The sequence below is a fragment of the Lissotriton helveticus genome, chromosome 9 (genome assembly GCF_964261635.1).
Source record: "Lissotriton helveticus chromosome 9, aLisHel1.1, whole genome shotgun sequence".
NCBI lineage: Eukaryota > Metazoa > Chordata > Amphibia > Caudata > Salamandridae > Lissotriton > Lissotriton helveticus.
The window spans coordinates 485,006,603-485,019,931 of NC_136070.1; the positions used below are offsets into that span (position 1 = coordinate 485,006,603).

A 13,329-nucleotide genomic window follows, 5' to 3' on the forward strand; every position below is an offset into this window, starting at 1 on the left:
TACAACTAAGTTGGCATGAAACTAGAAATCTTGTGGTTTTGGGTTGTAAATCCTGTCACTAGCTTTTTAGATATTTGTATCATAAAAGGTGTCCGGTGGACTTTGAATGGTTAAATTATAGAGCTATCATGACCATTAGTTTACAAATCTTGAGCATATACGGATTCATGGAGTGACATGTGCGAGCCATTGTGATGACATTACCGCTGTCCCTGCATGCCCATCAATGACATACTTGTGGGTATTCGGGTGGCATATTTGCATTTCCTGCGTAAAATTGGCTAACCTTTGACATATTGTGAACCTCCTTGGTGATCTACTGGCTAAACCTGCACAATAGTAGCCTATCACTCTAATTGTTTGGTATTCTTGATGACATCTGTAAGAAAGTGGATTTTTAATTTGAAGTGCATAGGCGTCCAGCACAAGTAAAATAGTCATATGCCTGTTAGTTCCATTGAAAAGTGTCATTAATTTAAACATGAGCGCAAACCCTGATAGCGATGACACAGAGTAGAATTGCTTAAAATGTGTAAAGAATTCAGAAGTACCCAAACAGTTAAAAAGTCAAAGACACAACACAATAAAAAAATCTCACTCCAATTTATAAAAATAGAGAAACGGTTAATAAGCAAAATGACAAAAGTCAAATAAGGGGAGCTGGAGATATGAATTTGTAAAGAATTAAGTGAAAATACCAGATAAATAGCTCAAACTTCCAATGTTAGTCTATGGAAGCAGTAGACTGGGACCTATGTATGGTTTGAGGCCGACCGCCATGGAGCAATGCTTGGAAACAAACAAATGGACTGTTCCTGGTGAAAGTCTGGAAGTCAAAAAGCTTCAGAAATCTTTCAAGTCCCACTTCAGAAAGGGACCTTGTGACTTTTTTGAAGGAAAGCTTTAAGATGTCTTCTAAGTTCTGGTGTAGAAAGGAAATGTGGCACTTTTTGAGATGAAAAATCCACCCTTAGTGGGCCATCGTTGAAATCATAGTCACCACTGTGGGGCAGAAGTCAGGATACTTGAAGGAGGTTGGTCTTGCTCTTCAGCATTTAAGACAGGTTGCAGGTCTGCCACTGCAGTCTGTAGTGCAGTTTTAAGCTGCCATTTCGAACTTGCAAAATAAACTTTTTCGACAGGACTAAACTTTCCTTTTAATACATATAAATCACACCTAAGGTAGGCCCTAAAGGCTCAAAGGGAATGGTGCAGTGTATTTAAGAATTAGGACAAGTGTACTTAAGTTGTACATATTAAGGCAGTGAAAAACTCCTAAAGTTGGTTTTCACTGATGTAAGGCCTATCTCTCCAATTAACCAAAACTTTATTACACTTAATAAATGATAACTTTGGATTGGGAGAAGATAGAGATATGCTGTTCATGCTCAAATTAATTGTAATTTAAAACCATTTTTAATGGCAGAGACAGATTACAAGTCACAATTCTGAAAATGCCACTTTTAGAATGTTGCTATTTTCTTGTCCTAACCATTTGTGTCTCCTGCCAATATCCTGGGTCACATGACTGTGAATGGCTCTGCAGTTGGGATTTGTGTATTACTCCCAGACAGCGAGACAATATGGGCCATCCTGTCAAGTTGGCTGGGGGCCGAGCTGTTCCCTGCCTCACTTAAACGTCAAAGGGCTTGCCTCCAGCACACATAAAGGAACTTGACACTAGTATTTGGTCACCCCAGACTTCTAGGAGCCTTGGCAGGAGAAGGGAAGAACTTTACAGAACCAGATGTGGGGGTAGTATTGACAATCCCCCCACGTCAAAGCATCAAAGGCTGGCACATGAGTATTAAACTGGACCCTTGTAACACCTCATAAGCACACTACAACCTACAACCTACTGGGCTCAGAAATCCAGCTTTTCCCACTTGGATTTTCTAAGCACTATCATCAACGGCTTTACTGAGACTTTGTCTAGTGACTCCCCCTTGGGTAACCCCTGCTGCCTTCCCTGCTGAACTCTACCTTTTCCTGGACTTTTCTTCAAGAAATGTTCAAAGTCTGAAGGTAAGCCGAGATAGGGCCTAATCCACCCCTTGTATTTGAACTGCTCCATTGTGGTCTGCATTAACCTTTGACTGTGTCCCATCTCGCACAACAAGATACTTGCATTTGGCACTTCATCTTTTAGGCGCTAGATTTCACTAAACACTTTAAAAATGTATAACTCCAGTTCTACAGATTGGATTTAATTTGATTTTATACCATTTTATTTATTAATGTTTTCTAATTTTTTTTTATTTGTTTGGGTTTTTTACTTGTGTTATGTTTTCAATGTATTAATGTTTGCGTCCTGCATAAATATTTACACATGTCCTCTATGTTACTCCTGACTGTTTTTGTGCCAAGCTACAGGTAGGGTTAAGCACACATTAATGTAGTGACTTTTGTTGTTCACCCTGACAAGGATTGTGATTGTTGCTTGAGTAGGGGTTGCACCCCCTCAATCAATAGCCCAATCTCTTACAGTTACCATATGCAATATTACTAGCAGTGATCACCGAAAAAGCTTTGTTAATGTGGAATGCACCTCTAATACAAAACAGTTAAAGCTGCAATGCTGATCATACCAAGGTAGTTACATTAGTAATACTTTTCCCAAATGCCTCAAGATTAACACACAAATATCTGCATTAGATATATTTTGGAAATTCAATAATTTTTCCACAAAAATCATTTTATAAGTTCTGAAAATACACATATTTTCAACTCGAATAGACACTTTTCAGTTTTTGTATACATAATAATTCAACCAAGTAAATGTTTCTGGTTTATTAGGCTGGGCTGCACAGATGAAAGCTACTTACAGATAGCTGGAGAGCTACTACTGAAGAGGTAATGCTCATTGGAGAAGCCTGCTCTAGTAACAATCGCAAAAGGTATGCTTCCTCCTGTGGCTGGTCTATGGGGGTGGGGGACACGAACCCTGCGTTGGGTGAGATATCCAAACCAGTGTAGGCACATAACAAACCATCACCATTGAGGGGTTGCAAGCTTGTCTCCATCCACTCCACTGTCATATTCATAAGATGGACTCTAATTGGAGTTTGAACCAAAAAGTGTGAGCAGTGTCTGTGCACTACTGCACAGTAAAGGCAATGGTATGGTGTCAGAGTCAGAAGGATTAGGTATTAGCTGCATTGCACCAGGATCAGTATGCGGCATCTGTCGAAACAAATTCGTCTCGGGAACCATTATAGGTTATGGAGCCTCCTCCAGCACCAGTGCCAACGTGGATGCTAATTTCGGCAACAGACCAGAAGTAAACACTAACGCCGGTACGAAACAAAAAGCGGGTTCGAGGAGCACAGATAGCACCGAGGATGGATCCACCAATGTTAACTCAATTGGAGCCCCCTACGGATCCTTGATACCTGAAGGTATGCAAGAAGGAACCCGGAAGCATAACAAAGATGTGCAGCATGAAATTAAATTAAATGAAATGAAATTTGTACTTGTAAAGCGCACTTATACCCCAACTGGGGTGTCCTGGCGCTGTACGCATACCGCTGTGGAAACCTTCCTGGCTTTTCCCTGTGAAATGTCTACTCCTGGGCACCCCCAAGGTGAAGCCAGGCATCCCAGCACTGTTGGGGCCGTTGTGGAGATTAAGCAAGCTGTTGCCCAGAGTTGCAGAGTGTGACCCATGATTAGAATAAGCACCGAGGCGAGAATTATCAGGTCCGAGGAAATTGAGCCCAAGACCCGCCTAGGCGCCAATTGAACCCTGGTCCCGGGCCAGGCCTCAGCATCAGGGTCTGCCGCTCTAACCATTGAGCCACACTTCTCCACTAATGACCTCTCTAAAGGCTTCAACCTGCTAGGACGTCACCGACAGACCCATGAATTCAGGGTGCATCAGGATTGGAATGGGAGTGAGACTTGGAGCATGTTGACACCCTTGCCTTATCAGGAAATCGAGATAAGTGGGAAGGGGCTGAGTTCCCCCTTGGCCTTCCTGTGTTTCTTTTTGGTCTCAAGCAAAGACTTCGAGTGTGAGGAAGACCTATAGTGGGAAAGAATTTGGGAGTGGGAGTAAGAGTGGATCTGCCCTCAGTTTTAATCGGGAGCGGAACCTGCATGGAGCCTTGCAGTGTTTTACCAAGTATAGCTTGGCTTTGCGTTCTTGGGTAGCTTTTGGGTTTATCTGGGTGCAGGTGTTGCAAGCCTTGAAGTTGTGCGCTGAACCCAAACACCAGAGTCACACCTTGCAGGGATCCATCACAAAAAAACTGTTTGTAGCAGTACCACAAGGTTTAAACCCTGTATGTCTCGAGGTTGATGTCAATGAATACAAAAGGAGGAGTGGAGCTCCATGTACACGTCTAAAGGTGTGAAAAGAAAGGAACTAATGTCAGCGGTATGGGTGGCACTCATATGCAGCTTATTTTGTCACTTTTGGAGCAAAACAACATTGGTACAGAGCCGTAGGGAGCCACCTCCCAGACCCCATGAGTTTGTAGATGAAGTTTCATATCTGGACATATTCACAAGGTGAGGAATATGCTGTTAGAAGATTCCATCAGAAATAGCCCATCAATAAAACATTGTGGGCATTCTGGGTGACAAGCTGGCCTTCTTTATATAAACATCTCTGATCAGTGACAAAGGAGCAGGCATTCTTGGTGATGTGCTGCCTAACCCTGCATATCATTTGTCCATTAAGGCATGTCATCATTCTGATTACATATTGGATATCCCTGTGTATGAGTGGCTGTCCATGACATGTTAGCATTCCTAATTACATATTGGTTATCCCTGCATAACAGTAGCATATGAGTGGCATCTGTGTTGCCCCTTTGGCCAAAATATATTAGCGAAAAGTTTTGCTCTTCTGTCAAGCACTTGTTTTAGCAATTTTTATGTCCTTGTGGATTTTAAGGATACTGAATACAGAACACCTGGAAAACAATGTGTAAGGGAGGTGTTCCCAGTGAACCACAAGGAGTTGGTGGGTTGACAACCTGGCACAAAATGAGACAATTTCAAAAGACCTAAGTTTAAGATTGAATGTGAATTTGAAAATTGCTATGATTATTTATGTGGACTAAAAGGGCTTGTATATTAACTGTTTTGTTATATTTTATTTCATAAGAATCTCAGAAAGATAACTGAGAAGTTTTGCTCCTGATAAACTACCTACGACACAAAAAAGCATTGAGCACAATTATTTAAGAAGGGTATAAATTAAAGAATCTGCAGTTAGATATAGTATCCAGAAGAATGAGTTTTACAGAAAGTATGTAACTTGCTTGAGTCCACTTCTAAACCTGTATTGACTTTCATTTTTATACATTAGCAAACCCCATGAAGAGCTGATCATACATGAGGTGTTCCTACGAATGTTCAAGCTTAAGGCTCTCCTAGGATAATTCTGGTTGTGGCAGGGAGAAGAAAGATAACAAGGTAATCAATTGTCCAACATGAAAGCATAATAACACCATTAGCAGGAAGGCAGCCTAAGTCATTATCACCAGTTTGTATGTGACAAAGTTGTTGTATGTAAGAAGACTGCATTGGCAGCACTTGCACTTCACTTGCACTGGCATGTAGAAGTGATCACAATGAGGATGAATGCCTTGATAGTCAAGAGCAGTCACAAACAATTGCGCACAGGTTCAAACAATGTACATATAAGGTGCATCAAGACCAAAATAAGGTCCCAGTGTGCCATAATAACATGTTTTGGAGTATTCAAAGGCTGGCCTTGGAAACATACAATGGCTGAAAAGGCCAACATGTAACCCTTACCTCCTCCTACTGCAAGGCCCTGCTGGACCAACCACAAAACAAATAATACCTTAGAGTTTGGCCCTCAGGGAATCAAGGTGGCTGACCCTACTTCAGGCCACCCATTTCTCCCAAGGTCAAGAAAAATTAGATTTCGTTGAAGGAAGCCTAGCGGCGAGCATAACACATACTGCCTCAGGTGGCAATTCAAAGGTGTTCAGCAGCAGACTCCACACATGGAGAAGTAGATTCTGGAGACTTGGGTGCAGGACCCTCCTCTGCTGCTGCGATAGAAGGTTCTCCTGAAGAGGTAGCTCACTAAAAGGCAAATACCCAAGCCTAGGAGTGCTGGGTGCCACATCATTCTGGTCCAGTCTGGGGCTATCAAGATGACTTGTGCCCAGATTGTTCTGACTTTCGTCAGAACTCAAGGTATGAGGGTTAATGGTGAGAACATGTGTAGGAGACCTTTGCTCCATTGGAGGTGGAATATTTCTCCCACTGACTTCTGGAGGGAAATCCAGTGAGCAGTAGTCTGACGCTGATCGTTCTTGTCGGTGGAAAACAAGTCTAGCCAGGGAAGATCCCACCGTCTTTTGTTGTTTTTTTACAGGATTGCTTCCACCCATGAGTGAGAGGCAAAGGTAACCAGAGTGGGTTCCAGTCCTTGGTCCCCACTGAGGTTAAAAAACTATATTGACAAGATATCTGAAGAATTTATATCTTTCAGGTCGGGGATTCATTGAATTACCTGAATGATGTTACTCCTGTTTAAAATGTCATGCTGATCCCTCATTTAGTCCTCAGGAATCAGAATCAGCTTGTTATGCTCTGGAGATTCAGACATGCGATTTTGGCATTCTCCGATATTTGTGTTTACGAGAGGGGAACCATGTTGCGGGTTGGCTTTCTCGTGGCTGGCGGACTGGGGACTTCTTGCAGGAGAGTTGAGCAGATCTCTTTGATAAGTACAGATTTTGCTGGGATGCCTAAAATGTGCTTTTTCACTGACAGGTATATGGTTGGTCGTGCGTTTTTGTTCCAAGAGCTCTGATGATCGCAGCGGCTTAGAATTAGCTTGTTCACTGATAGGTATGCTGTTGGATGTGTGTTAAAGTTCCAAGAGCTTGAATGATCTCAGCGACGCCTTATGATTGTCTGCATGGAGGCAGGTGGTGCTTTGAGCTTGCAATTCAATGGGGGGCAACTCTGGGCTGTACCTATCTGCTTCCAGAGGATCATAAGAGGAAAGCTGACCAGGAATTGCATTCTGCGAGGCGGAGGTGATCTGTGCTGTTCCTGCAGCCGGGGCTATTGATTCTGGGAGGCACATAGTTTTACCTTTTTGGTGTTTACTGAACATTGGATATATCAACCCATGGCTTGCTAGAGTTGGTGCCTTGTGAAGCTTGTTGTGCTGTTACCTTAGTTTTGCCATGGCTGAACTGCTTGGAGGGGGAGAGACATTGCCATAGGCTTTGGGGGGGACTACGATGGCACAGTGGCAATACTGGAAAAATCCCCCTTTTTTAGAAGAGTGTGGGCAGTTACCCCAAGGGCTTTTGCCTTAGATTTGTTATTGCTCTTATGCCCTTATGTGTACCTTGTTGAGCATTTCGAGTTGACTGGCGAGAGGCTACAGGGCGAGCTGTATTTAGTGTGTTATTCCACCTTGCTGTAAAATTGGGCAAACTGTACTGTGACCTGAGGTCATGTAGCAGGGCACCCATGGTTTGTGGTAAGTTGGACAGTTTGTTCAGTATTGGGGATCATGGGCAAGGCCCCTGGGACCTTTGAGAGGCTTCAGATAGGGCCTCTGCGGATTGTGCATGCTTAATCAGGCAATGTAGTGCTTCCAGCTTCCTGTTGATGCCTGTGATTCGAGTGGCAAAGGAACTTACAATGTCCGCATGATTGTCTAGTTTGTCAGAGTCGTAAGTCATAACATCTAACATTGATTGTATGGTGCCAAGCAGGGAGTATCTGGAACAAGCGCTGTCTCCCGTAGGAGTAACGTCCCCAATATGGCACACCTTATGCAAAAGTTCAATAATGTTTATGAGAGTTCTGTAGAAGATTTTTTTCATTGGTTGTTTTTATTTTGATAGAATTTCATACTATTGCATTCATAGTATATGTCTTAACTTGTGACAATTCACATTATTCTGCCCAATGCATACATTTGATTGGTGTCTTCCTCAGTAAATAGGAAAGTTTCAGCTCGTTGATCAGTGTGCTATATTTCTTCAAATTGCATAGTGGTTGTGTGGGTGCGTGGTCCAGGGGTGCTCAGAATGGGTAAACTGCGTAATCCAATTGGAATGTGGACGATCGCACTCCCGGAGTGAATACGTGATCAAGATTAATCCTGGTTGTGGGTGCCTTATTGGTGAACCCTCCTGGGCTTGAGGGTGAAGAGACTATCTGGAACAAGCGCTGTCTCCCGTAGGAGTAACGTCCCCAATATGGCACCCCTTATACAAAAGTTCAATAATGTTTATGAGAGTCCTGTAGAAGATTTGTTTCATTGGTTGTTTTTATTTTGATAGAATTCCATACTATTGCATTCATAGTATATGTCTTAACTGGTGACAATTCACATTATTCTGCCCAATGCATAAATTCGATTGGTGTCTTCCTCAGTAAATAGGAAAGTTTCAGCTCGTTGATCAGTTGTGTGCGATATTTCTTCAAATTGCATAGTGGTTGTGTGGGTGAGAGGTCCATGGGTGCTCAGAAGGGGTAAACTGTGTAATCCAATAGGAATGTGGACGATCGCACTCCCGGAGTGAATAAGTGATCAAGCTTAATCCTGGTTGTGGGTGCCCTATTGATGAACCCTCCTGGGCGAGAGGGTGAAGAGACTATCTGGAACAAGCGCAGGCTCCCGTAGGAGTAACGTCCCCAATATGGCACCCCTTATACAAAAGTTCAATAATGTTTATGTGAGTCCTGTAGAAGATTTTTTTCATTGGCTGTTTTTATTTCGATAGAATTTCATACTATTGCATTCATAGTATATGTCTTAACTTGTGACAATTCACATTATTCTGCCCAATGCATACATTTGATTGGTGTCTTCCTCAGTAAATAGGAACGTTTCAGCTCGTTGATCAGTTGTGTGCGATATTTCTTCAAATTGCATAGTGGTTGTGTGGGTGCGAGGTCCATGGGTGCTCAGAAGGGGTAAACTGCATAATCCAATTGGAATGTGGACGATCGCACTTCCTGAGTGAATAAGTGATCAAGATTAATCCTTCTGAGCTGCAAAATACCGGTGGGCGACGCACCATGTTAAGCCCAGATTTTTAATTTATGTGTTTAAGCCATGCACCTAATTACACAGGCGACATCCCTTTGAGAGACCCCCCTGTTTTCTCATCCCACTTAAAGCCCTGTATGTCATCATGTACAATAAGAAAGTGTTTATGATGATGGAATATGCTACTTACCAGTATGCATCTGTTCTTGGCATGTAGAGCTGCAGAGTTGTACACTTAGCAATAGATCGCCACCTGGTGTTGGGCTCGGATGATTGCAGGTTGTTGTCTTCTTGGAAGAAGTCTTTGTAGTCACGAGATAGGTGACTCCTCCCTTGGACAATACTGCGCATGGTCATCGACTCCACCCTCAGATTGTTTTTCGCCATGATGGGAAATGATGGAGTTAGTAGAGGTAAAGAGAAAGGATGTCCGTGCGTGTGCATCTAAGTAAGATAAGTACTGGAACGGATACAAGTCCCGGGGAGGCGGGAGGGCGTGTACAACTCTGCAGCTCTACATGCCAAGAACAGATGCATACTGGTAAGTAGCATATTCCGTTCGAGGCATATGAGCTGCAGATTGTACACTTAGCAACGATTGTACAGCAGTGTCTCCCCTAGCGGTGGTCGCTTGTATCCGTTGCAGCATACTGAAATAGTGTTTTAAGGACAGCTTGGCCTACTGCAGCTTGCTGCTTGGCTTGCACGTCAACACAATAGTGTTTAGTGAAGGTGTGTATGGTAGACCATGTTGCTGCCTTGCACATGTCCTCTAGTGGTATGTTTGCTAAGAAAGCCATAGAGGCTCCTAGTTTGCGAGTGGAGTGCGCTCTGTTAGTGTACGTTTAGCTTTTTGATAGCATATTTGAATACACTTTACAATCCATCTGGCAATTCCTCCTTTAGGGATGGGATTGCCTTTGTGCGGGGAAGAGAAAGATACAAATAGTTGTTTTGTCTTTCTGAAGGATTTAGTCCTGTCTGTGTAGTATAAAAGAGCTCTTCTGACATCTAATGTGTGTAAAGCCCTTTCCGCAATAGAGTCTGTTTTTTTAAAAAACACTGGTAAATCTACTGATTGGTTAAGGTGAAAAGGAGTAATCACTTTTGGCAGGAATTTAGGATTAGGTCTAAGAACCACTTTGTTAGGGTGTATCTGAAAAAATGGTTCTTCTATTGTGAATGCTTGTATTTCACTAACTCTTCTGAGAGAGGTGATGGCAACAAGGAAGGCAGTTTTCCATGTTAGGAATTGCAGTTCACACTTGTGTAAAGGCTCAAAAGGGGGGCCCATAAGCCTTGTAAGGACCACATTTAGATTCCATACTGGTGCAGGTGGTAACCTAGGTGGGATTATTCGTTTTAATCCTTCCATAAATGCTTTTATTGCAGGTACTCTAAAGAGAGATAGATGCTGTCTATTTTGTAAATAGGCTGCAATTGCTGCTAGATGCAGTCGTATGGAAGAATAAGCCAAGGAGGACCTTTGTAGGTGTAGAAGGTAGCAAATAATATTTTGGATGGAAAAATTCAATGGGTCAATGTGATTGTTGTTACAGTATATTGCAAATCTTTTCCACTTAGCAGCATAGCATGCTCTAGTGGTGGATCTTCTAGCTTCTTTAATTATATTCATACAGTCTGGTGGTAAGTTTAAGTAGCCAAACTCTAAGACCTCAGGAGCCAGATCGCCAAATTCAGTTGGCTTGGTTCTGGGTGCCTTATTTCTCCATGGTTCTGTGTTAACAGGGATGGCGTGAGCCGTAATTTCTGATGTGGAACCAGTGAGAGATCTAGTAGCGTGGTGAACCATGGCTGTCGTGCCCATGTGGGGGCCACTAGTATTAGTTTGAGAGACTGTCGTCTGAGCTTGCGTACTAACAGTGGAATGAGTTGGAGAGGCAGAAAAGCGTACGCAAATCTGCCTGACCAGTTCATCCATATTGCATTCCCCTCCGACCGTGGGTGTGGAAACCTGGCGGCGAAGGTTGGGCATTTTGCGTTTTCGTGGGTGGCAAACAGATCTATTTGTGGCTGCCCCACCCTTTGGAAAAATGGTTGGAGAACCTGTGGGTGCAACTCCCATTCGTGAATCTGTTGTGAGTGACGACTCAACAGATCTGCTATCAGATTGTGAATTCCTGGGAGGTGTTCTACAGTCAGGTGTATGTTTTGAGGGATGGCCCATCTCCAAATGTTCTGTGCAAGCTGGGACAGTTGCAGAGAGTGTGTCCCCCCCTGTTTTTGTATATAATACATAGCTGTCATATTGTCCGTCCGGATTAGAACAGCTTTGTTTTGTACTTGTACTTGAAAAGTTTTGAGTGCTAGGAAAATCGCTAGCAACTCCAGATGATTGATGTGGAACAGTTTTTGTTGGCAGTTCCATTGGCCTTGAGTGGTATAGTGCAGAAGATGGGCTCCCCATCCTGTGAGGGATGCATCTGTTGTGAGCACTATTTGTGGAACAGGTTCTAGGAACGGCCGTTCCTTTGTCAAGTTTTTGGTGTTCCACCATTGCAGAGAGCGATATGTACGGCTGTCTACCAACACCAGGTCTGTGAGCTGACCTTGAGCCTGATTCCACTGTTGTGCTAGACGTTCTTGTAGTGGGCGCATTTGCAGTCTTGCGTGAGGAACTATGAAGATGCAAGACGCCATAATGCCTATTAGTTTCATGAACAGAAGAGAGTGCTGGCATTGAAAAAGGGAGACTAAGCTCTGAATGCTTTGAATCCTGGCTTGACTGGGATAGGCTAGAGCTGCCGGTGTGTCTATGGTAGCTCCTAGATATTGGTGAACGTGCGAAGGCTCTAGGTGCGACTTTGTGTAGTTTATTGAAAACCCTAAGGCGTGTAATGTTTGTATTGTTTGTTTTGTGTGTTGTACACACTGGTTGAACAATCTTGCTTTTATGAGCCAGTCGTCGAGGTAAGGGAAGACATATATCTGTTGTCTTCTGAGATGTGCTGCTACTACTGCTAAGCACTTTGTAAACACTCGTGGTGCTGTTGTGACCCCGAATGGAAGGACTTTGAACTGATAGTATTGTCCTTGTATGACAAATCTTAGATACTTCCTGTGCGCAGGATGTATAGGAACATGAAAATAGGCGTCCTTTAGGTCTAGTGTTGTAAGAAAGTCTCCCTGTTGTAGTAATGGGAGTACTTGTTGTAAAGTGATCATGTGAAAATGATCTGATTGAATGTAGTGGTTTAGGGGCCTGAGGTCGAGGATCGGTCTTAATGTCCCGTCCCAGGGAGTAGACTCCTGTTCCTTGTTCCTGTAAGGGGACCTTTTGAATAGCATCTTTTTGTAGAAGTGCTAGAACTTCCTGTTGAAGCAGAGTTATGTGTTCTGTGGACATTGGACGCTGCCTGGGTGGTATGTTTGGGGGGGTTGCTGTGAGTTCTAGGCAGTAACCTTGTTGGATAATTTGTCTTATCCACCTGTCTGTTGTGATGGAATTCCAGACAGGTAGGAACTGTGATAATCTGCCCCCCACAGGAGTGGAATGCTGTAGGGGAGGCAGAGGGAAGTCACTGTTTGGGAGTGGAAGAGGAGCGGTTGTTTTTATTACCTCTACCTCTTCCTTTATAGTTGTTACCTCTGTACCCTCCTCTAAAGTAACCCTTATTAGAGGGGGTTTGTGTATGTGTTTTAAAAGATGATGTATTATCTGCGCCGGTCTGCTTGGGGCCTCCTCTATAAGAGGAGCGACAAAAAGAACTTCTAGTCTGGGTGGATTGTAATGCACCATAGACTTAGCAGTGTCTGTGTCCTTTTTCATCTTCTCTAGTGTATTATCTACCTCTGGCCCGAACAACTGGTTCTGATTGAAGGGCTGGTTGAGGATGGTAGTTTGTACCTCTGGTTTGAACCTGGAAATGCGTAACCATGCATGACGTCTGAGGATAATACTAGTGTTAACTGCCCTGGATGCTGTGTCAGCTACATCTAGTGCGCATTTAATTGAGGCATTAGATATTAATTTGCCTTCCTGTAAGAGCTCTGCTGCCTGATCTTTGTATTGATCTGGTAGATGTTCCATTAATTTTTCTAGTTGGTCGTAGTGAGCCCTATTGTAGCGTGAGAGTAAGGCTTGTGTGTTTGCTATGCGCCATATGTTTGTTGCCTGTGCAGCAATCCGTTTCCCTGACTCATCAATGATTTTTGATTCCTTGTCAGGCGGGGGTGTGTCACCAGAAGTCTGGGAATTGGCTCTTTTACGTGCATCTGACACTACTAAAGAGTCCAATTGCAGATGTCCCTTAATGTAGACTGGATCAGCTGGTGCTGGTCTATACTTTTTCTCTATT

General features: G+C 43.3%; 1 protein-coding gene across 1 annotated transcript in view; it reads right to left on the minus strand.

Annotated features, from left to right (window-relative positions):
• Nucleotides 1–13,329, minus strand: part of SYNE2 (spectrin repeat containing nuclear envelope protein 2) — a 1,843,566-nt gene that overhangs the window by 224,128 nt on the left and 1,606,109 nt on the right. The gene's annotated exons all lie outside the window — the stretch shown is intronic.